Source organism: Bos javanicus, chromosome X, assembly GCF_032452875.1.
Source record: "Bos javanicus breed banteng chromosome X, ARS-OSU_banteng_1.0, whole genome shotgun sequence".
NCBI classification, from domain to species: Eukaryota; Metazoa; Chordata; class Mammalia; order Artiodactyla; family Bovidae; genus Bos; species Bos javanicus.
The window spans coordinates 139,355,309-139,381,760 of record NC_083897.1 but is presented as its reverse complement, the minus strand read 5'-3'; the positions used below and the strand labels follow the sequence as shown (position 1 = coordinate 139,381,760).

Here is a 26,452-nt window from a genome sequence, read left to right as displayed (position 1 = left end):
CCCACCTCTGACCGTCCTGCGTCCCTCTCATAAGGGTCCTCGGGATTCCACTGGGCACACCAGATAAGCCAGGATAATTCTCTGTCCAAGGATCCTTAATTTCTTCCCGTCTTCTGAGTCGCTGCATGGTACCATCTGCACAGGTTTCTGAGGTCAGAGCACGGGCATCCCAGAAGAGGCGGAGTTACTGAGGTCAGAGCATGGGCATCCCGGAAGAGGCGGAGTTACTGCGTCTGCTACGGTGTTCTGTAGACGCTTGCTAATCAGTTTCTGTATGACAACTGTAGTTTTTACTGGTTGACTTTTAAACTTGCAGTCGCACTCCTTGGTTAATAATCTATGTGGACTGCACGTCCCAGCATTTGTGGTTGATTTATTCGATGAGAGTCTGGAATTATAGGAGGCCATGACTTCTCTCTCATTCCTCTAACCTTGGACCTAAAACCATGTTTCCGGCTTTATATTTGTAAAACTAACATATCCCCTTCTATTTTCTCTTTCTGAAAAGTGTACTAGTATTTTTAGAAAAAAAGAAGATAAAGCACTTGATTGGACAACTAAATTGCTTTTATCTCAAATTATATATACACGTTATCTTTTAGTTTTATACTCTAGGCGTTTCCCTCTAGGCATTGTTCCGATGAACTATTCCCATCCTTCTATTTTTAATTTTCAAGTATTCTTTCTGGCTTTTTCGTTATTTTCCTTTGCACATAAATTTAATCTTTGCTAACGGATGTGGAATGACTAGAATACTGTTGAGCATCAAGTCGGTTGCATTGTCTTCACTAAACCACTTCTTTTTTTTTTTTAATTATTTATTTTAATTGGAGGCTAATTACTTTACAATATTGTAGTGGTTTCACCATACATCGAGCTAAACCCCTTCCCTTTGGTCAAACCACGTGTGAGATCAGTGTTTAACTTACCAGGCAGTTGGTGTGAGCTCCTGTCACTGCAGTTCTGTGACGTTCTGCTTCCATCTGTTTTCCCTAGTGCAAGTGAGAGCTGTCCAGGCGTTCAGTACAGATGAGCAGGCTTTGTGACCTCTAAGCTTGTTTCGGATTGCACCTCTGAGGGTTCCATTCGATGTCACAGAGCCTCCAAATGGTACAGCAAGAATGTTATTTCCTCTAGGACATCAGGACTCACCCTAGTGCCTCCTCTTCTCCAGGTAGCCTTTCCGCTTGTAAAGAGAAGAGCCCTCGGGGTTTTCCTTGTTTGCTTTCATGCAGGCACGTGGAAGGCAGGTTGAGAAACTGTGAACTTTCCCTCGTAGGCAGCTCTGTCACCCAGCTCCATTTCCCCATCCACTGGCCTGTTCTTTTTTTCCAAGTCTGATCGTCATCAGAGAATGAAACACATGTTGTGGAAGGTGGGTTGGACTGCTCAGTTTCTGACATGAATAAGGTCTTCCAGGATGAGATGGTTGGGTGGCATCACTGACTCCATGGACACAAGTTTGAGCAAGCTCCGGGAGTTGGTGATGGACAGGGAGGCCTGGCACGCTGCGGTCCATGGGGTCGCAGAGTCGGACGCGACTGAGCGACTGAACTGAACTGAGTCCTTCCAGAAACCTATTTCAATCAGTTGTTCAGTGTTTAAGCTCATCCACCTTTCTTTCCAGTTATAGATTCCTTCCTGGTTTTTGTTTTTCTTTTTAAATGGGTGTCTGGGAGTGACTTAAGACCTCTGATCCTTCTCCACCCACAATATGGAACAAGAAGATACTGAGAGTGTATGTTTAAATAATTACATTTACAGACACTTATGTTTCCATGAACACATTTTCATGTGTGTACAGGGCAATGTGGTCATCCACAACTGAGACACAGAGAATGTAATTTCCAGAATAACCCCTCGTTTCACTCTTTTTCTTCTCTTGTCAATGAAGAGATTGGATAAGTGGTTGGTGGTATTCCTTCTACACTAATAATATCCGATATCCTTGCCCTCTGCTATAATATAGGGAAACATTCAAGACACAAATCACATATGCCATGTTTGACATTGGCTTCACAAACAGAAACGCTGAATTACCAATGACAGCCCGTTCCTATGAAATATTTAGATATTATGTGACAGTTACCCTAATCACTTAAAACTTGACGTTATATTCTTGGAATAAGTTTCACAAATAAGAATATAGCCTTCCATCTGAAAGAAGAGAACATAAAATATTTTTGTGTAGACTTTAAGAAATATTCTTTGATTCAGTAAATATGAAAGCACATCTCAAACACATCTCCTCTTCAGCAGTTTTATTTTAAATATCGGTTGTTTTCACTGTTTTCTGAACTGATGGAAATGGAAGGTTCAGTCCTGCCTAGTGACTCAAGGGCTGCAGAACTATAGACTGTGCCTTCTCTTTTCAAATGTAAGCGAAGAAAGCGCCTCCCAAGACTCTTAAACTTTGGATTTTGCATCCATAGTACTTTCATCAGATACGTTTTGCATCTGATCCCTACTGTGTGCCTAAATTGGATTGGAAATTAAAGAGCAAAGGATGCTCATTGTTGGAAGTTTGAGAAGATAGCAGACGAGCATCAGTGGAGTGTTTTGACCTACGACTCATCACGTCATCCAGGGAACTGCTCATACAAGTAGGTGTAATATGTGAAATAAAAATACAGAAATAATGTGTGAAGGACATGCAGGATAAAAATAAGACATTTCACATTTCATTTCATCTTATTCATGGGCACTCTTCACTCTTACCATTTGTTTTGTTTCACAACTTGAGTCCAGCTTTCTTTTTTTCCCGTTTCTCCTTTCTTCCGAAAATGAATCAGTGAAAGAAGAGCAACCGCAGAAAGAAAGAAAAGCACAAATCATCTCGTGCAGGGTGTTCTGTAAACTGGCAGCTTTTCAACTTTACTTCATACTGTGGCTGTGTTCTGAGAAGACTCTCTCCCATCCTTCGGTATTCTTTACGTCCTGCACAAATCCGCCCTCTTGGGGACTCCTCATATCATAAGGCGTTAAACCGAGGGCTTGAAGGGAGACAGTGATGAATCTGGGGCAGATTTTTGCCCTTCACCTGCAGGGGCTGCCAGATGTCTTAGATCAGGAAGCATAGACTGTCCAGGGCCATGTCGCTGGGCGGTGCAAACTCACAATGGAAGAGACACTGAATGCCATGCGAGAGGTTCTCATGGGGCACATCGCGTCTGGACTGAGCCGTCAAGGATGGACAGCAGCTAGGCAGAAGGCGGGAGGAGAAGGGGACGACAGAGGATGAACTGGTCGGATGGCATCACCAACTTGATGCACATGAGTTTGAGCAGACTCCGGGAGTTGGTGATGGACAGGGAGGCCTGGCGTGCTGCAGTCCACGGAGTCGCAAAGAGTCAGACATGACTGAGTGACTGAACTGGAGGCACGTGTACCAGTGCCATGCCTGTGCCAAGGCACACATTAGCACGTGCTGCAGAAACAGCACATTTCTGGCGCTGTTGGATGGGAGCAGAACATCACGAAACTGCAGTGACAGGAACTCACCAGTCCAAGGCACCGGTTTGATTAGAATCAAAACTGTGTGATGTCACAAGAATTAATGACTGAGAGGAAGACGGGAGATGGGTCCTGGAGAACTTGACTTCCAGCAGAGGGTTTCCTGCTTCATAACGGGGGTAATGCTGGTTCCTTTTGTAAAGCTGATTTTATTTCCTTATTGGCTGTTCTGGGTCTTTGCTGCTGCACACTCTCCTCCAGTTGGGGCGAGTGGAAGTTGCTGTCTGTTTATGGTTCTCAGGCTTCTCATTGCAGTGGCTTCTGTTGTCGCAGAGCACAGCCTTTAGGGCACACGGACTTCAGTAGTTGCGACACGTGGGCTCAGTGGTTGTGATTCCCGGGCTCCAGTACTCAGGCTCAGTACTTGTGGTACACGGACTTAGCTGTTCCGAAGCATGTGGGATCTTCCTGGACTGGGGATCGAACTTGTATCTCCAGTGTTGGCAGGTGGATTCTTTACCACTGAGCCACCAGGGAAGCCCCCCATGATGATCGCTTATTTTATTTTATATTTTTAAAGCAGCAGCATAGGCTGGTCAGTCCCAGCTCTGTTTTGGGAGGATGAATCTGGTGGTGGATGGGCAGAGGGAGCTCAGACCAGAGGCTGGAGATGAGATGAGAGAAGGAGGAGGTTCTTGCCAAAACGTAGGTGAAAGTCACCCAGCTGAGAATCCAGGAAGGATGAATTTAAGAAACGTGTAGATGGTGCAAGCAGTGTGACTTGTACACTGCGGGAGAAAGGAGGCAGGATCAATCCCCAGATGGACCTTTATTGCACATTTGTATTGTATGAAAGTCGCTCAGTGTGTCCAACTCTTTGCAACCCCCATGGACTATACAGTCCGTAGAAGTCTCCAGGCCAGAATACTGGAATGGGGAGCCTTTCCCTTCTCCAGGGGATCTTCCCAACCCAGAGATCAAACTGGGGTCTCCCACATTGCAGGCGGATTCTTGACCAGCTGAGCCACCAGGGAAGCCCAAGAATACTGGAGTGGGTAGCCTATCCCTTCCCCAGCAGATCTTTCCAACCCAGGAATCCATCCAGGGTCTCCTGAATTGCAGGTGGATTCTTTACCAGCTGAACCACCAGGGAAGCCCTTTATTGCCCATGGTCATCTCAAAATAGCCAGTCCCAAGCTTTGGGGGCATTTTATTTTGTGTTGCTCTCATTCAAGTGTAGTTAACTTTACAATATTATATTAGTCGACTTACTTCACTCAGTGTGATGATCAGTAAGTGGGTCCATCAGTGTTCCTGCAGAAATGATATTATTTCATTCTACCTAATTGTGTATGTACACACACACACAGTCTCTTCTTTCTGCATTCCTCTCTTAGTGCACATTTACACTGCTTCCATGTCTTGACCATTGTAAACAGTACTGCAGGGAACATAGAGGTGCCTAAGAAATGCTACAAATGAACCTATTTACAAAACAGAAACAGGCTCACAGAACTTGCCGGCAGAAGAATGAGGGGAAGGGAAAGTTAGGGAACTTGGGATGGACATGGACACACTACTGTGTTGAACATGGAGAACCAACAAGGACCTGCTGGACAGCACAGGGAACTCTGCTCAATGTCATGTGGTAGCCTGGATGGGAGGGGAGTTTGGGGGAGAAGGATGCATGTGTATGTATGGCTGAGTCTCTTTGCTGTCCACCCGAAACCATCACAACATGGTTTATCAGCTATACACCAGTGCAAAATAAAAAAGTTTAAAAAAATAGTATATTAGTTTCAAGTGGACAACAAGCTAATGCAATATTTTGATAGGTTATACTCCATAATGCCTCTTGAGAAATCTGTATGCAGGTCAGGAAGCGACAGTTAGAACTGGACATGGAACAACAGACTGGTTCCAAATAGGAAAAGGAGTACATCAAGGCTGTATATTGTCACCTTGCTTACTTAACTTATGTGCAGAGTACATCATGAGAAACGCTGGACTGGAAGAAGCACAAGCTGGAATCAAGATTGCCGGGAGAAATATCAGTAACCTCAGATATGGAGATGACACCACCCTTATGGCAGAAAAGTGAAGAAGCCTCACTAAAGCCACCTAAAGAGCCTCTTAATGACAGTGAAGGAGGAGAGTGAAAAAGTTGGCTTAAAGCTCAACACTCAGAAAACGAAGTTCATGGCATCTGGTCCCATCACTTGATGGCAGATAGATGGGGAAACAGTGGAAACAGTGATTGACTTTATTTTTGGTGCTCCAAAATCACCATAGATCGTGATTGCAGCCATGAAATTAAAAGACGCTTACTCCTTGGAAGGACAGTTATGACCAACCTGGACAACATATTAAAAAGCAGAGACATTACTTTGCCAACAAAGGTCAGTCTAGTCAAGGCTATGGTTTTTCCTCTGGTCATGTATGGATGCAAGAGTTGGACTGTGAAAAAAGCTGAGCACCGAAGAATTGATGCTTCTGAACTGTGGTGTTGGGGAAGACTCTTGACAGTCCCTTGGACTGCAAGGAGATCCAACCAGTCCATCCTAAAGGAGATCAGTCCTGGGTGTTCATTGGAAGGACTGATGTTGACGCTGAAGTTCTAATACTTTGGCCACCTGATGCAAAGAGCTGACTCATTTGAAAAGACCCTGATGCTGGGAAAGATTGAAGGGCAGGAGGAGAAGGGGACGACAGAGGATAAGACGGTTGGATGGCATCACCGACTCAATGGACATGAGTTTGGGTGGACTCTGGGAGTTGGTGATGGACAGGGAGGCCGGGCATACTGTGGTCAATGGGGTCGCAAAGAGTCGGACACGACTGAGCGACTGAACTGAACTGAATACTCCATACCAAGTTATCAAATGTTGACTATATTCCTTGTGTTGTGGACTGCATCCTTGTACCCCACAGACTTACACCCAGCACTCAGAAGTTCTCATGGAAGACACTGGTATTAGTTTTCTGCTGCTGTGTAACAACTGACCAAAGTTGTGGGGACTTCAGACACAATCTGTCTATTAGCTCACAGTTCTTGTAGGTCGAGAACGCATCAAGGCATTGCTGAATTCTTTGCTTAGGGTCTTGGAAGACCCCAGTCACACAGTGTCCTGCAGGGTAGGCTCCTGACCGTGGGCTCTGTGGAGAAGAGCCCAGATCCAAACTCCCTCCCATGGTGGAGAAGCAGCTCCTTGCAGCTTGTTGATGCAGGCCTTTGCTTACTTAATTGCTGGATGTCGGGTGGTGGCCATACTCTATTCCGGGACACCTCTCACCTGTCCCTGCACATGGTCCTCTGTCTTCCAAGTCAGCAGCAATGCATTGACATGCTTTTTATTTTTTTTAATTTTTTTAAAATATAAATTTATTTATTTTAATTGGAGGATAATTACTTTAAAATATTGTATTGGTTTTGCCATACATCCATGTGTGTACACGTGTTTCCCATCCTGAACCACACTTTTTAAAAATTATTTTTAAATTTAATTTTTTTTAAATTGCAGGATAATTGTTTTACAGTGTTGTATTGGTTTCTGCCATTCAGTTCAGTTCAGTCACTTGGTCATGTTTGACTCTTTGCAGCCCCATGGACCACAGAACGTCAGGCCTCTGTCCATCACCAACTCCTGGAGTTCACCCAAACCCATGTCCATTGAGTTGGTGATGCCATCCAGCCATCTCATCCTCTGTCATCCCCTTCTCCTCCCGCCTTCAATTTTTCCCATCATCAGGGTCTTTTCCAGTGAGTCAGTTCTTTGCATCAGGTGGCCAAGGTATTGGAGTTTCAGCTTCAGCATCAGTCCTTCCAATGACTATTCAGGGACTGATTTCCTTTAGGATGGACTGTTTGGATCTCCTTGCAGTCCAAGGGACTCTCAAGAGTCTTCCCCAACCCCACAGTTCAGAAGCATTCACTCTATAGGTTATAAAGAAAGCTGAACGCTGAAGAATTGATGCTTTCTGCCATACAGCAATGCAAGTCAGCCATTTCGATATTACTATATATGTGTGTGTGTGTGTGTGTAGTTATGTATAGGTCTGTTACTAATATCATAGTGGGAATTTTATAACATTCCATGTATATATATTATAAAACATTCTAGGTATATAACATTGTTATAATTTAACATATGTTATAATATTATAGCATTATAATGTTATAACACACACACACTTACCACCTCCTTCTTGAACCTCCCTATCTTCCAGCCATTGCACCCCTCTGTGTCATCTCCAAGCACCAGGCTGAGCTCCCTGTGCTATACAGCGGCTTCCCACTAGCTGTCTGGGTTACACGTGGTCGTGTACAAGTCAGTGCAACTGTCTCACCTTCTCCTTCCCCAGTTATATCCACACATCCGTTCTCTACGCCTGCATCTCTAGTCTTGTCCTGCACCATCTTTCTAGATTCCACGTATATGTGTTCAACGTGTCTCTTTCTGACTGACTTCACTCCGTGTGTCGGGCTCTAGTTCCGTACCCCTTGGTTCAGCTGATTGATGTTGGTCCTTCGTATGCCTGGGGTATCTCTGACTTTCCCCGTCTGCTAAACCGCCAGCAAAAAAGCTCTGCTTGTGCGGGACAACTGGCTGAGACGATCAGAACCTCTAAGATGATCTCCCCTTTAACTGACTCAAAAGCGAGTGATTGGTACCCCTGTTGGCATCATCCACAAAGCCCTTCACCTCATCCAGGCGGTGACATCTGCTGTCCGTGATTCTGGGGTTCAGGGCGGAGCGTCCTGGGGTCGGGGCGTCTTCCGTCTTGCCGGGGCATCTCTTACGGGATTGCTCTAATTCGGAGGTGGCCCCATGTCTCTGCCACTTTTTGCTGCTCACCATCCGTGTGGTTGGTCACCTTTTACACTGTGATTGAAGAAGGAAAGGCAAAGCAAGTGCACAGGTGAGCAGATAAGGAAGTGAGCTGTAGTAAGGCACCGAAAGTGTTGTGTTTAAAATAGCCCTGGGTTTGGAAAATGTGGGGTGAGCACAGATGCTGTGAGCATTGCAGAACTGGGCTTGTCACGGGATGGAACATACTCAGAAACGAAGAAATCTGTCACCACTCAGCTCGTGCCAACAAAAACTTTAGACCACATCCGCAGTGGGTGTTTGAATTGGGTGGCGTCAATGTGATAAAAATAGACAATTATTATACTTGTAGATTTAGAAACTAGCCAAATCTTACAACCTGAGAATTACAGTGATTGTTTTATGGCGACAAGATTCTTTTTTTTTTAAAAGGACAGTCATTTGCAATCTATAACAGGTGCAAGTGGAAAATCCTGAGTTTTTTTTGGGTACGTGTGGCTGTGATAATGTTCTGTCCCTTAGAGACATTAAAACCCTTAGACTGTATTTCTCTCCATCTGCCTGTGTCTCTGCTGACAGTGCTGTGGAATCATCGCATCCCGCTGAGTCTTCATTTGGCCTTTGAATCTGCGGCTGCTCACGTTTGGAGAAACTGTGGACCTCAGTTCTAGGACGCGATGTCCACTTGGCTCCATTGTTAGGACAGCAAAGTGACGGGAGAGTCAGACATGGACTCTGGGTATTGAATGGAATTTCTAATGGGACTTGTTCCTCCCCTTGATTTTTTATTTTTTACTTTAACAATATAATACCACATTGTTGTGGCAAGTCATGGTATGATGTTGGAGCCACTTGCTATGAGGCAACTATCTTGCCAGCCAAGGGGGCTCCCCGGGGACCTTGAGACAGATCAGAGAGGACATATCCCTTCTGTATAATTTACCTCTGTTCCCTTTCTCTCTCTTTCTACCCGCACTGCTGTATTTTGAAATTTTTTTTAATTGCTTTGATTTTATGTTTAGATTATCTTTGAGTGTAAACACTCAGATTCTTTGGTTTTTCTCTGTCATACATTTATATCAGGTATCATGGAGTTTTTCTTTTGATCCGCATGGCTATATTTATTCTCCTCATTTTCATTCTTCAGTTCAGTTCAGTCACTCAGTCGTGTCTGACTCTTTGCGACCCCGTGGACTGCAGCACGCCAGGCCTCCCTGTCCATCACCAACTCTCAGAGTTTACTCAAACTCATGTCCATCGAGTTGGTGATGCCATCCAACCATCTCATCCTCTGTCATCCCCTTCTCCTCCTGCCTTCAATCTTTCCCAGCATGGGGGTCTTTTCCAATGAGTCAGCTCTTCACATGAGGTGGCCAAAGAATTGGAGTTTCAGCTTCAACATCAGTCCTTCCAACAAACGCTCAGGACTGATCTCCCTTAGGATGGAGGACTTAGGTATTTCATAGCAAACTAGAGACTTTGTGACAACTGGCTGTCATTACTTCAACAGTGATGCAACTATGCAACTAGCTTGTTTCAGATTGGCTCAAAGTGTTCTAAAATTCCAGCTGTGATATTAATAACAGACCTATACACCACTGCAGAGCCATTTATGCCTTTAAGCTTAGTTTACTGGAAACTAGAAATCTGTAAAGGCTGATAGACGGGAGGAGTCATACATAGTAATGTGAAAGACACTGGAGAAGTGTGAGTTTTTCTTCATGGCAGAACAAATTTCAGAGACGTATATACAATGGAGTTAAGTGTTCTTAAAATATGATGTAGCTTTGTGGTTCACCCCGTGTAATATGAGAGTGTGGTACAGTCAACACAAACTAAATTTAAATTTTAGATCACATTGCCTGTGTCCACATCTTGTTTTAGGCATTAGATATTTAATTAAATGAGCAAAGAAGCAAATTATTTAATTCTTGATGGTTTCTGCATAACCTCTGAGCAATTCATAGATGATTGCACCAAAGTGACAGTTGCTGGATATTATGAATGTAGTACTGCACAATTATTTCTTAGTTGATAAGAGTCTGGATTTGAAATAACATTCCGACACTGAAGTCATCCCCAGGCTGAGATCCACAATTTACTCTTAGCCCCGGGGAAAATCACTTTGGAACACAGTCAGCTCTCTCCTTGTGGGAATGGGAAAGATGTGTGCAGACTTGACTTGCCCACATTTCCTCAAACCCTGAAACCTCAAATCTGGCCGCCAGCTAGTAGCTGTCCATTTTCCAGAACCCGAGCGTGGCTGAATTGTGAACCTGAGAAGGCGTGTTTTCACGCCCACAGTGGAGCTGGCTCAGAAGCTCGGGAATGTCCTGGTGTTCCTGCTTAGCTGCCTGTGGTTGGTAGAAGGGGCAGGGGGGTGAGAGGGAAGAAGGGACATTCCAGCCTGCGGAACCGCTAGCCTGGAACGGCAAGTCAGCAGGCAATGTTGCTCGAGAGACCATTTTACCCCAGAGGAAACTTAAATATCTCTTGAGACCTGCGTTCGATCCCTGGGTTGGGAAGATTTCCCCGAGAAGGGAATGGCTACCCACTCCAGTATTTTGGCCTGGAGAATTCCATGGACCACTGTACAGTCCATGGGGTCACAAAGAGTTGGACACGACTGACAACTTTCAGACTTGTCAGACACGTCACAGAACAGCAGAGTCCCATGCACAATTCTGTAACTTCAGGGACAATTATAGTTTTGTTCAAATGGCATGAAATGTGTCTTGGTAGAGATGAGACCCCCATGATGCATTTTACAGTGGCTTGAAAAGTGAAAGTTTTAGTCACTCAGTGGTATCCAACTCTTTGCAATGACCCCGTGGACTGTAGCCTGCCAGGCTCCTCTGTCCATGGGATTTCCCAGGCGAGAAGACTGGAGTGGGTTGCCATACCCTTCTCCAGGGGATCTTCCCCACCCAAGGATCGAACCTGGGCCTCCCACTGCCTTGCGGGCAGACTCTTTACCATCTGAGCCACCAGGGCAGCCCACTGTGGCTGAGAGGAGCTCATAGGTGACCTCAGAGCAAAGAAAACCAATGGCATTTGTAAACCAACGCAGTGTGGGGAAATCTGGCCGTTGCGCTCCGAGTCAGCACCCCAGGAGACTGGTCAGAACCCGGGGTCCTCCTCTGTCCCGAAAAGATGCCAGCTCATGAGAGGTAAACAGACACACGGACGGCACGCACAACCAGACAGGCATCTCTGTAGACAGAAGATCATGACAATAGAAATTCTCAGGCGTGACGTCCCTCTCCCACACAACTCAGTCACAGTCAACAGTATTACACAACATTCAGGGCTTCAAAACCGCCTTGACGCCCAGCAATTAAAGATGACTCACAAATGCGTGCATGTGGGTGGGTGGGTGTGTGTGTGTGTGTGTGTGTGCCTGTGTGATTTCTCAGTTTGGTCCTAAACATTTGAAAACCCCACTCAAAGACTGTGAACCGTTAGACCTAGCAGATGTCTCATGAAAGATGTTTAAAGTACTCAAAATTATCTGCAGTCCCTGTAAGACAGATAACGGTATCTCTACGTAAACACTGTTTAAGACACCACCTTTGAAAGATACTTTATGACCTGAGTGTTTCATAGTTTGCATCTCCAGAAAAGGCACCCCACTCCAGTACTCTTGCCTGGAAAATCCCATGGATGGAGGAGCCTGGTGTGCTTCAGTCCATGGGGTCGCAAAGAGTCGGACAGGACTGAGCGACTTCACTTTCACTTTTCACTTTCGTGCATTGGAGAAGGAAATGGCAACCCACTCCAGTGTTCTCGCCTGGAGAATCCCAGGGACGGGGGAGCCTGGTGGGCTGCCGTCTATGGGTTAGCACAGAGTCGGACACGACTGAAGCGACTTAGCAGCACAGTTATAGCATCACTTTAAAAAAAAAATTTGGGGGGACGTGCTGGATCTTTGTCGCTGTGTGGCCTTCGGGGCCTCCTCTCTAGTTGCAATGCACAGGCTTCTCATTGCAGTGACTTGTCTTGTTGTGGAGGATGTGATGTAGGGCTGATGAGCCTCAGTAGTTGTATCTTGTGGGCTCAGTCATTGCGACTCCCAGGCTGTGGACCACAGATTCAGTCACTGTGAATCTTACCTGCTCCATGGCACATGGGATCTTCCCGGACCAGGGACTGAACCCACGTCTCCTGCATCGGCAGGTGGATTCTTTACCACTGAGCCACCAGGGAAGCCCAGCATCACTTGTTAATGGGCTTCAAGTTTAAGCTGACGATGGCTCTCCTCTGCATTCCTGAGTTGTTCACCGGGACTTTGAGCTCCCCTGGAGGACTCTGACATGACAATGCATGGTTTATGTTATTATTACTATTTTGTCCAGCTTCTTTCTTTACTGTTTGGAAGGGAGATAAATCCCGGTACTTCTCAGATGGAGCAAGAACGTAGGCAGAGCTGAGAAAATGTAACGGCAGGTTATCTGAGCAGAGCTGGTGTTTCGATATCACTGTGTAGTTTGCGGTCCTTGTGGTGGGAAAGAAAGTTGAGGGAGAAAAAGCAAACTACTGGCTCAGGATTACGTAGTGAATGCAGAAGGAAGGCTTCATCCAGTTACTGCCATCTTGGGGACCACGTGAGTGTGCCTCCTTTATAACTCACAGCTTGGGTAAGAAGCCAGCTACAGCCAGGAGCTGAGACAGTCCTCTGACTAAAGGAAAAATAAAAGAGGGATGGCAGTTGGGGAGGGGTCAGGTAGTTAAAGCTCAGAAAATCATTTATCCATTGGGCATTTAAATTGGTAATGAGAACATCAGTGTTCTTTAATAAATTTTTTTTTTACTGGAGTATATGTGTGTGTGTGGAAGTCATTCAGTCGTGTCTGACTCTCTGCAACCCCACGGACTGCAGCCCACCAGGCTGCTCTGTCTGTGGAATTTTCCCAGAAAGAAGACTGGAGTGGGTTGCCGTTCCCTTCTGCATATTGGAATATAGTTGGTCTAGAGTGTTGCTTTAGTTTCTACTGCACAGCAAAGTGGATCAGCTATATGTACACACAGAGCTTTCCAGGTGGCCCAAGTGGTAAAGAATCTGCCAGCACTGCAGGAGACCTGGGTCGGGAAGATGCCCTGGAGGAGGGCATGGCGACCCACTCCAGTATTCTTGCCTGGACAATCCCATGGACAGAGGAGCCTGGCGGGCTGCAGTCCATGGGGTCGCAAAGAGTCGGACACGGCCGAGCGACTAACACACACACATCCCCGCTTTTTAAGACTTCTTTTCCTTTAGGTCACCACAGAGCACTGACTTAAATGTTCTTTAAATTTCTGCCTTAATAAACAGACATTTTTCTTCACTGTGTAATATCAGACGCCGCAATAGCCGTTGCAAAACAAAGGAGGCGTGGCTACACCTTGTAGCATCTTTGACAAGTTCCATTGAGCCACATATGTTAACGGTGGTGATGGGTGAGCACATGTGGAACCAGACCGCACACAGCAGGTCCATTTCCGGATGATGGAAGATACACCCTGTACGCTTGGGTACCTGCCTTGGGGGAGGAGCCCGCCTCCTGGTTGTCGGTGAGCTCCCCATTCCCATAGGCTGCGAGCTTCAGCGCTCTGCTGGATGTTGGTTACCGGACGCCTGCAGTTCCTTGCCCTGTGGGCCGCTCCAGCGTGGCAGCCTGCCCTGTGAAAGTCTGCAGCCCTGCAGCGTGACACAGCATCTGCGAGTGAGACTGACGCTGCATGTGCTGTGGGCTCGTCATGGAACTCAGCTCCTAGGACCCTTGACGCATATTGTTCTTCACAAGTGACTCTTTGTGAAGCCCTAGAACATGACACCTTGATGAGCCTCTTGATGAAAGTGAAAGAGGAGAGTGAGAAAGTCGGCTTAAAACTCAGCATTCAGAAAGCCAAGATCATGGCTTCTGGTCCCATCACTCCATGGCAAATAGATGCGGAAACAGAGGAAAGAGTGAGAGGCTTTAGTTTTGGGAGTTTCAAAATCATTGCAGATGGTGACTGCAGCCGTGAAATTAAAAGACGCTTGCTCCTTGGAAGAAAAGCTATGACCAACCTATACAGCATATTAAAAAGCAGAGACATTACTTTGCTGACCAAGTCAAAGCTATGGTTTTTGCAGTAATCATGTATGGATGTGAGAGTTGGACTATAAAGAAAGCTGAACGCAGGAGAATTGATGCTTTTGAACTGTGGTGTTGGAGAAGACTCCTGAGAGTCCCTTGGACAGCAAGGAGATCCAACCCAGTCCATCCTAAAGGAAATCAATCCTGAATATTCCTTGGAAGGACTGATGCTGAAGCTGAAACTCCAATCCTTTGGCCAATCTGATGCGAAGAACTGACTCATTTGAAAACACCCTGATGCTGGGAAAGACTGAAGGCGGGAGGAGAAGGGGATGACAGAGGATGAGATGGTTGGATGGCATCACCGACTCAGTGGACGTAGTCTGAGTAAACTCCAGGAGTTGGTGATGGACAGGGAGGCCTATCGTGCTGCAGTTCATGGGGTCGCAAAGAGTCAGACATGACTTAGCGACTGAACTGACTGAACTGAGACCACCAGGGAAGCCCTGAAAGTCTCAATTCTAAGTATTCCTGTGTATTTGTAGAAATTTCTGTGTATTTCCTCCCCACTTTGCCCTTTAGGGTCATCTGGCCACATGCAACTTTGAGTGTATTCCACATATCACCTTGAGCTTCTTAAGATACAGAATCTCAGCTTTCACCCTGCAATTATGATCAGCATTTTACCCAGTATCCCGGTGACCTGTGTGCCCAGTAAGTTTTGAAAGGTATTGATCTACCCAGCACTGCCTGACCTGGATGCTCACCTGAGAAGTTCTAGAATACTGCTGCCCATGTCACATTTGTCTTCCAGAATTTTATATTTTATTAGTCTAGGGCACACCCTGGACGAGGTCCTCACATGATTCCAGCGTGTATTGAAAACTGCTCATGGCATCCTGTCCCATTACTTCATGGCAAATAGTTTGGAAAATGTAGAAACAGTGTCAAAACAATTGTGTGTATATAATGTTTCGTTTGTACTTGGGTAAAATGAAGTTGTTTTCAAAGTTATTTTCTTTTGTGTCACATAGAATTGCTGAGGGTACCTCATGGTAATCTGGTATACTTTTATTTGTTTTTTTATTTTATTGAAGTACAGTTGATTTACAGTGTTGTTAATTTCTTCTGTGCAGCAAAGTAACTCAGTTGTACATGTACATATGCATATATGTGTATTTAGTCTCTCAGTCGTGTCTGACTCTTTGGACCCCATGGACTATAGCCCGCCAGGCTCCTCTGTCCATGGGATTCTCCAGGCCAGAATACTGGAGTGGGTTCCAGGAGAATATTCCCAACTTAGGTATCAAACCAAGGTCTCCTGCATTGCACTTGAATTCTTTACCATCTGAGCCAGCAGGGAAACCCAGGAATACCCAAGGGGGTAGCCTATCCCTTCTCCAGGGGATTTTCCTGACCCAGGAGTCAAACCGGGGTCTCCTGAATTGCAGGCAGATTCTTCACCAGCTGAGCTATGAGGGAAGCTCGATACACATATATTAATGTTAAAGCTAGTAGAGGTGATGGAATTCCATCAGACCTACTTCTGCTGCATTGACTGTGCTAAAGCCTTTGACTGTATTGATCACAACAAACTGTGAAATATTCCCAGTGAGATCTGAATACCAGACCACATTACCTGCCTCCTGAGAAACCGGTAGGCAGGGCAAGAAGCAACACTTAGAACCAGACATGGTACAACAGACGGGTTTAAAACTGGGAAAGGAGTAAGTCAAGGCTGCATAATGTCACCCTGCTTATTTCACTTACATGCAGAGTACATCACGAGAAACGCTGGGCTGGATGAAGCACAAGCTGGAGCCAAGATTGCCAGGAGAAGAAATATCAACAACCTCAGATATGCTGGTATGACCACATTAATGGCAGAAAGTGAAGGGGAACTAAAGAGCCTCTTGATGAAGGTGAAAGAGGAGAGTGAAAAAACTGGCTTAAAAGTGAGCATTCAAAAAACAAAGATGATGGCATCCGGTCCCATCACTTCATGGCAAATAGATTGGAAAATGTGGAAACAGTGTCAGAGTTCATTTTCTTGGGCTGCAGAATCACAGCAGATGGTGACTGCAGCCATTAAAGAAAGAACCCTTTTCTTGGTGACTGCTCCGTGGGAAAAAAAAGCTGTGTCAGACCCAGACAGAGTATTAAAAAGCAGAAACATCACTTTGCCAACACAGGTCTGTATAATCAAAGCTATGGTTTTTACAGTAGTTACGTACAGATGTGAGAGTTGGGCCATAAAGCTGAGTGCCAAAGGATTGATGCTTTTGAAGTGTGTTGCTGGAGAAGACTCTTGAGACTCTCTTGGACAGCAAGGAAATCAAACCAGTCAATCCTCAAAGAAATCAATCCTGAATATTCATTGGAAGGACTGATGCCAAAGCTCCAATACTTTGGCCACATGATGCAAAGAGCTGACTCATTGGAAAAGACCCTGATGCTGGGAAAGATTGAAGGGCGGGAGGAGAAGGGGACAACAGAGGATGAGATGGTTGGATGGCATCACTGATACAATGGACACGAGTTTGAGCAAATTCCAGGAGGGAAACCTGGTGTGAAGCCGTCCATGGGGTCGCAAAGCGTTGGACATGACTTGGGGACTGCACAAACAACATCAAATTTCCATGTATTGTTTATGACTCTGGTTTCTCTTCCTCTAGGTTAAAGTTAGCATTTTGCTTGTCTTGTGCTTTTTTTTTTTTTTTAAAACTTTGTGTGTTTTTCCATCCATAGCACTTTTACTTTTGAAAATTAAATAACTGGTGACTTTGGAGAAGAACCCATTTCTCGGGGCTGAGAGCCTCCCAGGAAATAAATAATGCAATCAGAGGCAGAGAGGAGGACACACGAGCTGTGTCCACGAGGCGGCCTTTCTCTGCATGCCCTCCTTTGCCTGTGCCTTGCGCTTGGTGATTCCATCCGAATTCGGTCATCTGAGATAGTCTCGGTCGCACGTTGCCTAGCCCTGTGGTTACCACGTGGGCATCTGTGAACCTCCTTGCAGAGCAACGCTGTCTGTCATCTCTAGGTCCTCGTGCCAGATCCCTGGGCCCGCGGCCTGCTCTCTGCAAACAGTTGTCAATCAAAGAAAGCTTGGACCCTGGGAACCCAGAAATAAAACTCAGTCCGATTCACTGGAGACTCCCTGGAAACCTGAGAAAAAAACCCTGAAAATCCTCGCCTAACCCCAGGCTGAAAGGGTGGCCCAGAAACATCCTGCTCCACATTGTACAGAAGTTTATGGAAGGCTCGCATTTATTTTTAATTGACAGTACACCCTGTTAAACATTTGTATGCACCGATTAATCGTTAACCAAGAAAATGTTTCTTGATTTTTTTTTCAAGAAGGCACGTTATCGTATGCCTGAGAAACTCAAGCAGGCATAATATAGCAAAGGAAACAGGAAGTGGTAAGAGCCATCTTTGACTTGTGTACTTTGTAAATGAAACAGAATTCCTATCACTATTTAATATTGAGTTAGCCTCTCATTGCCATATGGTGAAAATTACCTGACATTGGAATCATTCGTGTTTAAGTTTTTATCTTAATACCTTTATGTATCTGCTTGGCTTTCAGAGCCATGCAGGGACATGTTGCTGTTTTACTAATTAAAAAGGGATGGTCTGTCTTTTCAAATCTGTTGGGAAGACAAAAGAAAAACTGTTGTATTAAAAATCCTTCCCAGTATTTGCTCGGTCATACAGACTAGGATGAATATGCTGCTTGTATTTTTTCAAAGGAGAAAGAGACACGATTGTCTCATGATTTCTCTCTGTCTTGAAAAAACAATCCTACATTAGATCATAGCATATGAATCAATGGATAATTTAGACATTATACAAGGAAATCTTGAGCATACATAACAGACATGCCAGCAGCACCCACGTTAGAATTGCCATCAATTGCTTCTTACGGAGTTAAAAAAAATACACCAAGTGATCAAAACTAGCACGTCATTAACTCGTAATAAAATTGACTCGTGCGTTTTACCAGCCTACGGAGAGTGGCTTCATTTTATGCAGCCCATGTAGAGACTTGTAGGATGGGAGTTTCTTTATTTCTGCACATTTCGTATTTGCAAGCTGATCCACACAACCATCAGGTTATCTCCTGTTTTCAGAAAGCTACGTGAACCAAAGAGATAAATGCGATAGAGTATAATTTAGAACTTAAATTGCCTCAATTACTTCAGAGGAAATTTAGGGCACCGGTCCTCAGTTTCTTTGTAGACACTAGATGTTGCTGTTTTTCAGTCTGACTCTGCGACCTCATGGACTGTAGCCCGCCAGGCTCCTCTGTCCATGGGATTCTCCAGGCAAAGATACAGGAGTGGGGTTGCCATTTCCTTCTCCAGGGGATCTTCCCGAATCTGGGATCGAACCTGGGTCTCCTGCACTGCAGGCAGAATTCTTTACTGTCTGAGCCACGAGGGAAGCCCGCATTTTACTAATGCAGTTAACTACTAAATAATTAGAGGAGATAACAGGCATGGACAGCTAACACAGGGAGGTGTCAGAACAGAGTCTGGCCACTGTGTGTGCCTTTCCTGTGTCGTCACCTGCTCTTGTCTGGTATGGTAGCCACCTGTGCGTACGTTGGCATTATTTAGCATAAAACGTAAAAAACCAGCTCCTCAGTTGCACTAGCCACATTTCAAAATGTCGCTCTCATCTGGGAAAGTACAGCTGCTTAACAGGTCCACCACTAAAGAGATTTCTATCACACAAACCCTGGGTTTCTTCAACTCAAATACTCAATGTGTTTGCAGCTAAGTGTTAAAAGGAGCGCTCCCCTTCTGCCCGTCAAGTCAGCCTCCTGCACCCAGAGTCCTTTTTCTCTTTCTCTAGACTCAGGAACGTGAACGGGACTAAATGATAACTGTCAAAATGTACCCATCTACCAGAGGGGTACATTATCTGTTTCCTGGCATTCAGGGACGTGTTGAGAGCCTCCCAGAGGCAGGGAAGCTGAAAATGGGAATGTTGGCCTTGCCCTCTGCTTAGTGATCCCACTGTCAATCTCAGGACATGTGAAGTATTCTTTCCACAGTTTTGCAATGTGTTTTATATAACAAGTATTCACATTTTCCCTGTGATTTCAGAGGTTTAGAAGGAGGAAAGAGAAGCATGGATAAACAAATCTTGCTAGCTCCCAGAGGACACTGTGTCTGCAGTTACTTTGCTTGTTGGTTTTAACTCGTTTATTCAGTTAGGTTTACTTGGCTTACCTCACTCTGAAACAATTAGCGGTTAGCTTACAGAAAGGTTCACAGGCTAGGGAAAATAGATACAATCAGAGTAAAGGAAAGTTAAGTTTAGGATAATAAACCCAGGCTTGAGCTGTGCTACATGTGTGCTAAATTGCTTCAGTTGCATCTTACTCTTTGCGACCCCATGGACTGTAGCCCGCCAGGCTCCTCTGTCTATGGGATTCTCCAGACAAGAATACTGGAGTGGGTTGCCATGCCCTCCTCCAGGGGATCTTCCTAACCCAGGGATCGAACCCACGTCTCCTGTGCCTCCTGCATTGTGGTGGGTCTCTTTTACTGCTGAGCCACTGGGAAAGTGAAAGAAAATGAAGTCGCTCAGTCGTGTCCAACTCTTTGCAACCCCATGGACTGTAGCCTACCAGGCTCCTCCGTCCCTGGGATTTTCCAGGCAAGAGTACTGAAGTGGGGTGCCATTTCCTTCTCCAGGGGATCTTCCCAAGCCAGGGATCGAACCTAGGTCTCCTGCATTGCTGGCAGACTGTTTACTGTCTGAGCCACTGGGAAGCCTGAGCTAAAAGCTTGTTATGACAGAAACCACATTGTTGAATCCTGTTTCTAAAGGCTGAAACCCTTTAGGATGACCTCACCCCCTCCTCCAAAGTACGGAGAACTTGCATAACCTTCAAGAATTTTCCGTGAATATGAAAATCGACCCACCTGGTTTTGGTGAAACGCTGGCCACGGAAAGCGTGATGTTTTCAGTGCTAAGAAAACAGTTTGGCATCTTTTATGTTATCAATTAAAGGCCAATCTGTATGACTTAACCTGGACTCTGGGAGCCAAGTTGGCACGTTCTTAAGGAACTGAAGTTATGGAAACATAGAACATGATTTATCTTTTAAATCTTCTATTTTATATTGGAGTACAGCTGATTAATAATGTGGTGGTTTCAGGTGGACAGTGAAGGCACTCAGCCATACATACACATGTATCCATTCTCCCCCAAACTCCCCTCCCATCCAGGCTGCCACATGACACGGGGCAGAGGTCGCTGAGCTTTCTAGCAGGTCCTTGCTGGTTCTCCATGTTAAATGCAGCAGTGTGTCCATGTCCAGCCCAAACTCCCTGACTATCTCTTCCCCCATCCTTCCCCCTGGGAACCATAAGGTTACTACAGAGTATTGAGCAGATGTCCCTGTGCTGTCCAGCAGGTCCTTGTTGGTTCTCCATGTTAAATTCAGCACTGTGTCCATGTCCATCCCAAACTCCCTACCTATCCCTTCCCCCATCCTTCTACTCCGGCAGCCGTATGTTCATCTCTTAAGTCTGTGAGTCTGTTTCTGAAGACAGAACTTTAAATACATTCCTCCTTCTCTGGCAGTCCAGCATAGAATCTGAACAGTCACCTTCAGATGGTGTTCATATGGGTGTGCTTAGTCGCTCAGTCGTGTCCAACTCTTTGCGACCCCATGGACTGTAGACCGCCAGGCTCCTCTGTCCATGGGGATTCTCCAGGTAGGAACATTGGAGTGGGTTGTCATGCCCTCCTCCAGGGGATCTTCCTGACCCAGGAATCGAACTGGGGTCTCTTGCATTGCAGGCGGATTCTTTACCAGCTGAGCCACCAGGCAAGCCCATGTTCCTGTAGGAGAAAATGCCATTTGTAACTGAATAATTTATGATTTATCTCCCAGTTACCCAAATGCATATTATAAATCAACGTATGCTGCTGCTGCTGCTAAGTCACTTCAGTCGTGTCCGACTCTGTGCGACCCCATAGATGGAAGCCCAACAGGCTCCCCCGTCCCTGGGATTCTCCAGGCAAGAACACTGGAGTGGGTTGCCATTTCTTTCTCCAATGCAGGAAAGTAAAAAGTAAAAGTGAAGTTGCTCAGTCGTGTCCAACTCTTAGCGACCCCTTGGACTGCATCCTACCAGGCTCCTCCAGCCATGGGATTTTCCAGGCAAGAGCACTGGAGTGGATAATTTCCCCCAAAGAGATACGAGTACACGTGAAAACGTTTGCTGTGTTCCTATGTTTAAGAAGTGTTGGAACTTCTCTGATGTTCTCGAGGGGAAGATTGTGTGCTTACAATGAAGGGAACACAATTTTGATCCTTGGTCATGGAACTAGATCCCATATGCCCCAGTGCAGCCAAAAAAAAAAAAAAAGAAGAAGAAGAAACAATAACGTAATGTAGAATAGCACAATAAATAAATTTAAAAAAATACACATAATTAAAGGAACTTGCTGTCCCTAATAAGATTCTGAAACAGCTGAAATTGAAGGTGCATTTCCTGGCCATGGATCAGAATAACGTCAGCCACCCACCTGGGCTTGTAACGTACCCTTGACCTTGTTAGCACAGTGTTATAACTGACCCACCCGACCAGTAGCAGAAGGAAGTTAGCCCTACTACTGTTATTCCAACTCGTTGTGTAACTCACCTCTCGGGGCAATTTACATACGAGTCAGGGTTGTCTCTTTCAAACAAAGCAGTTGCTTTGATAAGTTGGGTCAAATTTTATTTTTCAGTAACTCAATAATTACCTTTTTCTCTGTTGTAAGTGGACTTCCTTTGTGGCTCAGCTGGTAAAGAATCCGCCTGCAATGAGGGAGACCTGGGTTCAATCCCTGGGTGGGGAAGATCCCCTGGAGAAGGGAAAGGCTTACCCACTCCAGTATTCTGGCCTGGAGAATTCCATGGACTGTATAGTCCATGGGATCGCAAAGAGTTGGATGTGACTGAGCGACTTGCACTTCACTTCTCTCTTGTAATTAGGCAGTGAAGTGTAGATGCTAAACTCTCAAACTGATAGGTTGTAGACAACTTACACAAAATCCTCCACTTCCTTTCTAGAGATCCTCAAGGCTAGTGAAGGAGAAGACTGCCCTGGGAGGGAATTAAGAACAGAAACTCATTTGCTGTTTTGCAAAGTCTTAAGTGACCAGATGGTGCTAGTGGTAAAGAACCCACCTGCCAATGCAGGGGATACAAGGACGAGGATTTGATCCCTGTGTCGGGTAGATCCCATGGAGGACGAAACGGCAACCCACTCCAGTGTTCTTGCCAGCAGAATCCCATGGACAGAGGAGCCTGGCAGGCTGCAGTCCATGGGGTTGCAGAGAGTCAGACACGGCTGAAGTGACTTAGCATGAAAAGAGACAAGAGGCCCAAGAAATTACATTTATGTCAAGATATGACTTTTTCTTCCTCACAAGATTATTTCTGAGTTCAAATTGCAAAACCGCATGATTGGAAACTTGAAGCACATTGCATTTCAAACCATGTAAATTAAAACTAAGAATTCCTTCAGGAAGGGAAGCGTTGCTTTCCATATAGGTATTGGCAGATTGGCCGGTAAATTTAATAAAAAGCCATTCATCATTTTAACATTCGGGAATGCTGCTTTAAAGGGCATCCAAGATAAAACTCCTGACTCAGAGGCATGCCGAATATTGGAATTATAAAATGTCACTTCTAGGATCAAGAATGTGAATTGTAAGTGAATGTGATTTTTCAAGCGAAAGGGATATTTTCCAACGGACTATGGTATTTTAAAATAAAGTTGTGGTTGAATCCAATTAAAGTCAAAGTATGAAAGTGAAAGTGTTATTTGCTCAACTCTTTGCAACCCCATGGACTGTAGCCCACCAGGCTCCTCTGTCCATGGGATTCTCCAGGCAAGAATACAGGAGTGGGTTGCCATTTCCTCCTCCAGGGGATCTTCCCGACCCAGGGATCGAACCCAGGACTCCTGAGTTGCAGGCAGAATTTTTACCGTCTGAGCCACGTGGGAAGCCCTTAATCCAACTACAGTATCCTTTTTTTCTATGTAGGTAGCAATACCTGGGTTTGAAGGCAGATTCTCCAGTTTTTGGACTAGTTTATGCATTGGTGTTGGCTGTCTAGCTGACCTTCATCACTTGAAAAAATAAAATCATGTAATGTTTTGAAGTCACCAGGCCAAAGCAGGAACTTTATAAATGTAATTACATAGCCATAATTTTTTTTTTAAAAAATAGTAAAAATAGTAAAAAAAAAAAAAACAAGTTTTCCTAGCCTGTAAAGTACAGTGTGTGAGCTAATCATAAACAATTTTAAATGTATAAATAACCCATTTTATCTTGCAGAATAAACAACTCTCAGTACAGTTCTGGTCAGAATCCTTTCATGGGCTCTCTAATTTATTATGTTTTATATGAGCTCTTTCAGTATGGATCGTGCCAGATCACATTAATCATATGAGCTGAAATAATGTTCATTTCCATTTTGTTCCTCATCAAGAGCTGGTGTTTATTTCTGCTTTGACACTGATTGCTTCATGTCTCGGAGCAAATAACGTTTGGCCTTAGTTTTGTCTGGAAAGTGAGCTGTTTGCGCTAAAAGATGTCTAAAGGTGCTTTGATTCTTAAAAACTCCATAATTCTGAATGTTATGTGGAAATCAGTGTTTAAAACAATTGTTGTTAAGACTTAATAAAATCAACAATAATCTCCCCATTTATTAAGTGCACATGTGCACCGAAATAACCCTTTCAGGGAGCAGCAAAAATAAATGTGCCCAGGAAGAAGTGGATAATAAAGTTGTTATTGCTGTCATAGACTTCCGTGGGCAGAGATATTGAGGCTGAAGAAAGGGGGTTTGTTGTCGTTCAGTCTCTAAGTCATGTCTGACCCTCTGTGACCCCATGACTGCAGCACGCCAGGCTTCCCTGCCCATCACCAACTCCTGGAGCCTGCTCAAACTCATGGCCATTGACTCGTTGATGCCATCCAACCATCTCATCCTCTGTCATCTGTTTCTCTTCCTGCCCTCAATCTTTCCCAGCATCAGAGTCTTTTCCAATGAGTTGGTTTCCTGCATCAGGTGGCCAGAGTATTGGAGCTTAAGCATCAGTCTTTCCAATGAATCTTCAGAACTGATCTCCTTTTGGATGGACTGGTTGGATCTCCTTGAAGTCCACAGGACTCTCAAGAGTCTTCTCCAACACTACAGTTCAAAAGCATCCACTCTCAGGCACTTTAGCCTTCTTTAGGAAGGAGAGGTGTCTTCAAAGTTAGGGAGATTCACTTTTTTTTTAATGTTTATTTATATTGAAACTATTGGTAGATGCTTTCATAACTAGTTCTGGAGTTTTATAATTTTATTAATTTTTTTATTATTGGCGGCATGCAGGCTTTCTCTAGTTATGGAGAGCGGGGGCTGCTCCCCAGTTGCAGGGCACAGACTTCTCCTTGTGGGGACTTCTCTTGTTTTGGGGCACAGGCTCTAGACAAGCGAGCTTCGGTAGTTGGGGTGCACAGGCACAGTTGCCCTGCGTCACGTGAAATCTTCCCAGACTGTGGATCGAACCCAGCAAGCCCTTGCACTGCAAAGCACATTCTCAACCCCTGGACCAACCAGGGAAGCCAGAGATTCACTCTCGATTGTTTTTTTTTTTTGGACCAGGCAGCAAACTGACTGGGGCCGTATGGTGAGCAGCTTTGAACGTGGAGTTCCAGCTTCAGTCCACCTTGGTCCCCTGATGAGGACCATGTCGTGGTTAGCATGAGGCGGTGAGAAGCAGAGAGCCCTGTGCTTCAGGAGTAGATGTCGTTAGACCTGCTGGGATTGAGTTAGGGGCAGAGAAGGACTGAGCTGCCTGCAATGGAAGATACTGAAAGGGGGCAGGTCCCAGGGAAGAAAGCCCAGGCTCCCTCTTGTTGCTCTCTTCCCATGACCCCACCCTCATTTTCTGCCATGACTCCCCCCTCCCTCAACCAACCATTTCTTCCTCTTTGCATCAGGTGGCCAAAGTACTGGAGCTTCAGCCTCAGCATCCGTCCTTCCAATGAGTACTCTGGGTTGATTTCCTTGAGGACTGACAGGTTCGATCTCCTTGCTGTCCAAGACACTTTCAGGAGTCTTGACCAGCACCATGGTTCAAAGGCATCAATTCTCTGGCACCCAGCCTTCTGTTGGCTCCAGCTCTCACATGCGTACGGGACCCCTGGGAAGACCATAGCCTTGACTGTAGGGACCTTCGTCTGCAGAGTACCGTCTGCTTTTCAGCACACTGCCTAGACGTCTTCACCGATGCTCATAATCCAGGCGTGCACCAGCAAGAATAGTACCTTTGGACGTTTGAACCTGCAAATTCTCTCGCCAGTAAAAACACATGTCAGTCACCTGGTGCATCCACGTGGACATGCCCAGGAGGCGGTCAGAAAGACAAACCTGAAAAACAGAAGACTTAAAAGAGGACGGTACTGGTGGGCTAGAGATGGTGCTGGGTGATGCCGCCAGGAGTCCAGAGTGAAAAGATGAGGACGGGTTACGAACCCTGAGTAAATGTCAGCGCTAAAGGGTGTGTGGAGTGGTGGCGGGGGAGAGACGACCCAGCTGGACAGCTTTGGAAAGTGCGGTCTCAGAGAGAGAGGAAAAGCTGGGAAAACTGGAGAAGAGCAGCAGTCAGCAAGTGTAGTCTGTGGTTTTAAATGCTGCAAAATTAATCAGGTTAAAATCTTTTTCTTAAAAAAAATTATCTGGTGAAGCAAACTCCAAATACAGTTTCGGTTCTATACTAGAGGCAGAATCTGTATCGTAAGGAGCTAGAAGTATTGCCAAGGGCTTCCCTGGTGCCTCAGAGGGAAAGAATCTGCCTGCAAGGCAGGAGACGCACGTTCCATCCCTGGAAGATCCCCTGGAAAGGGACATGGCAGCCCACTCCAGTCTTCTGGCCTGGAGAATCCCATGGACAGAGGAGCCTGGTGGGCTACAGTCCATGGGGTCATAAAAGAGTCAGACACGACTTAGCAACTAAAAAGCAACAGCAACAAAAGTATTGGAGAGGGAAAAGACGAGGAATTATTGATGTTAGAATACTATTTCACGTGATTTTT

General features: G+C 45.4%; 1 protein-coding gene across 9 annotated transcripts in view; it reads left to right on the top strand.

Moving 5' to 3' along the window:
* The window catches only part of LOC133242143 (uncharacterized), a 487,229-nt gene that overhangs the window by 216,338 nt on the left and 244,439 nt on the right, over positions 1 to 26,452 (top strand). Inside the window, exon 4 of one of the 9 annotated variants that reach the window (XR_009734791.1) lies at positions 13,621 to 15,453. The exons of the other annotated variants lie outside the window; for them this stretch is intronic. The gene's annotated coding sequence lies outside the window, so the exon portion shown is untranslated. Of the gene's footprint in view, positions 1 to 13,620; positions 15,454 to 26,452 lie in introns of those variants that run through there. 9 annotated transcript variants of the gene reach the window in all.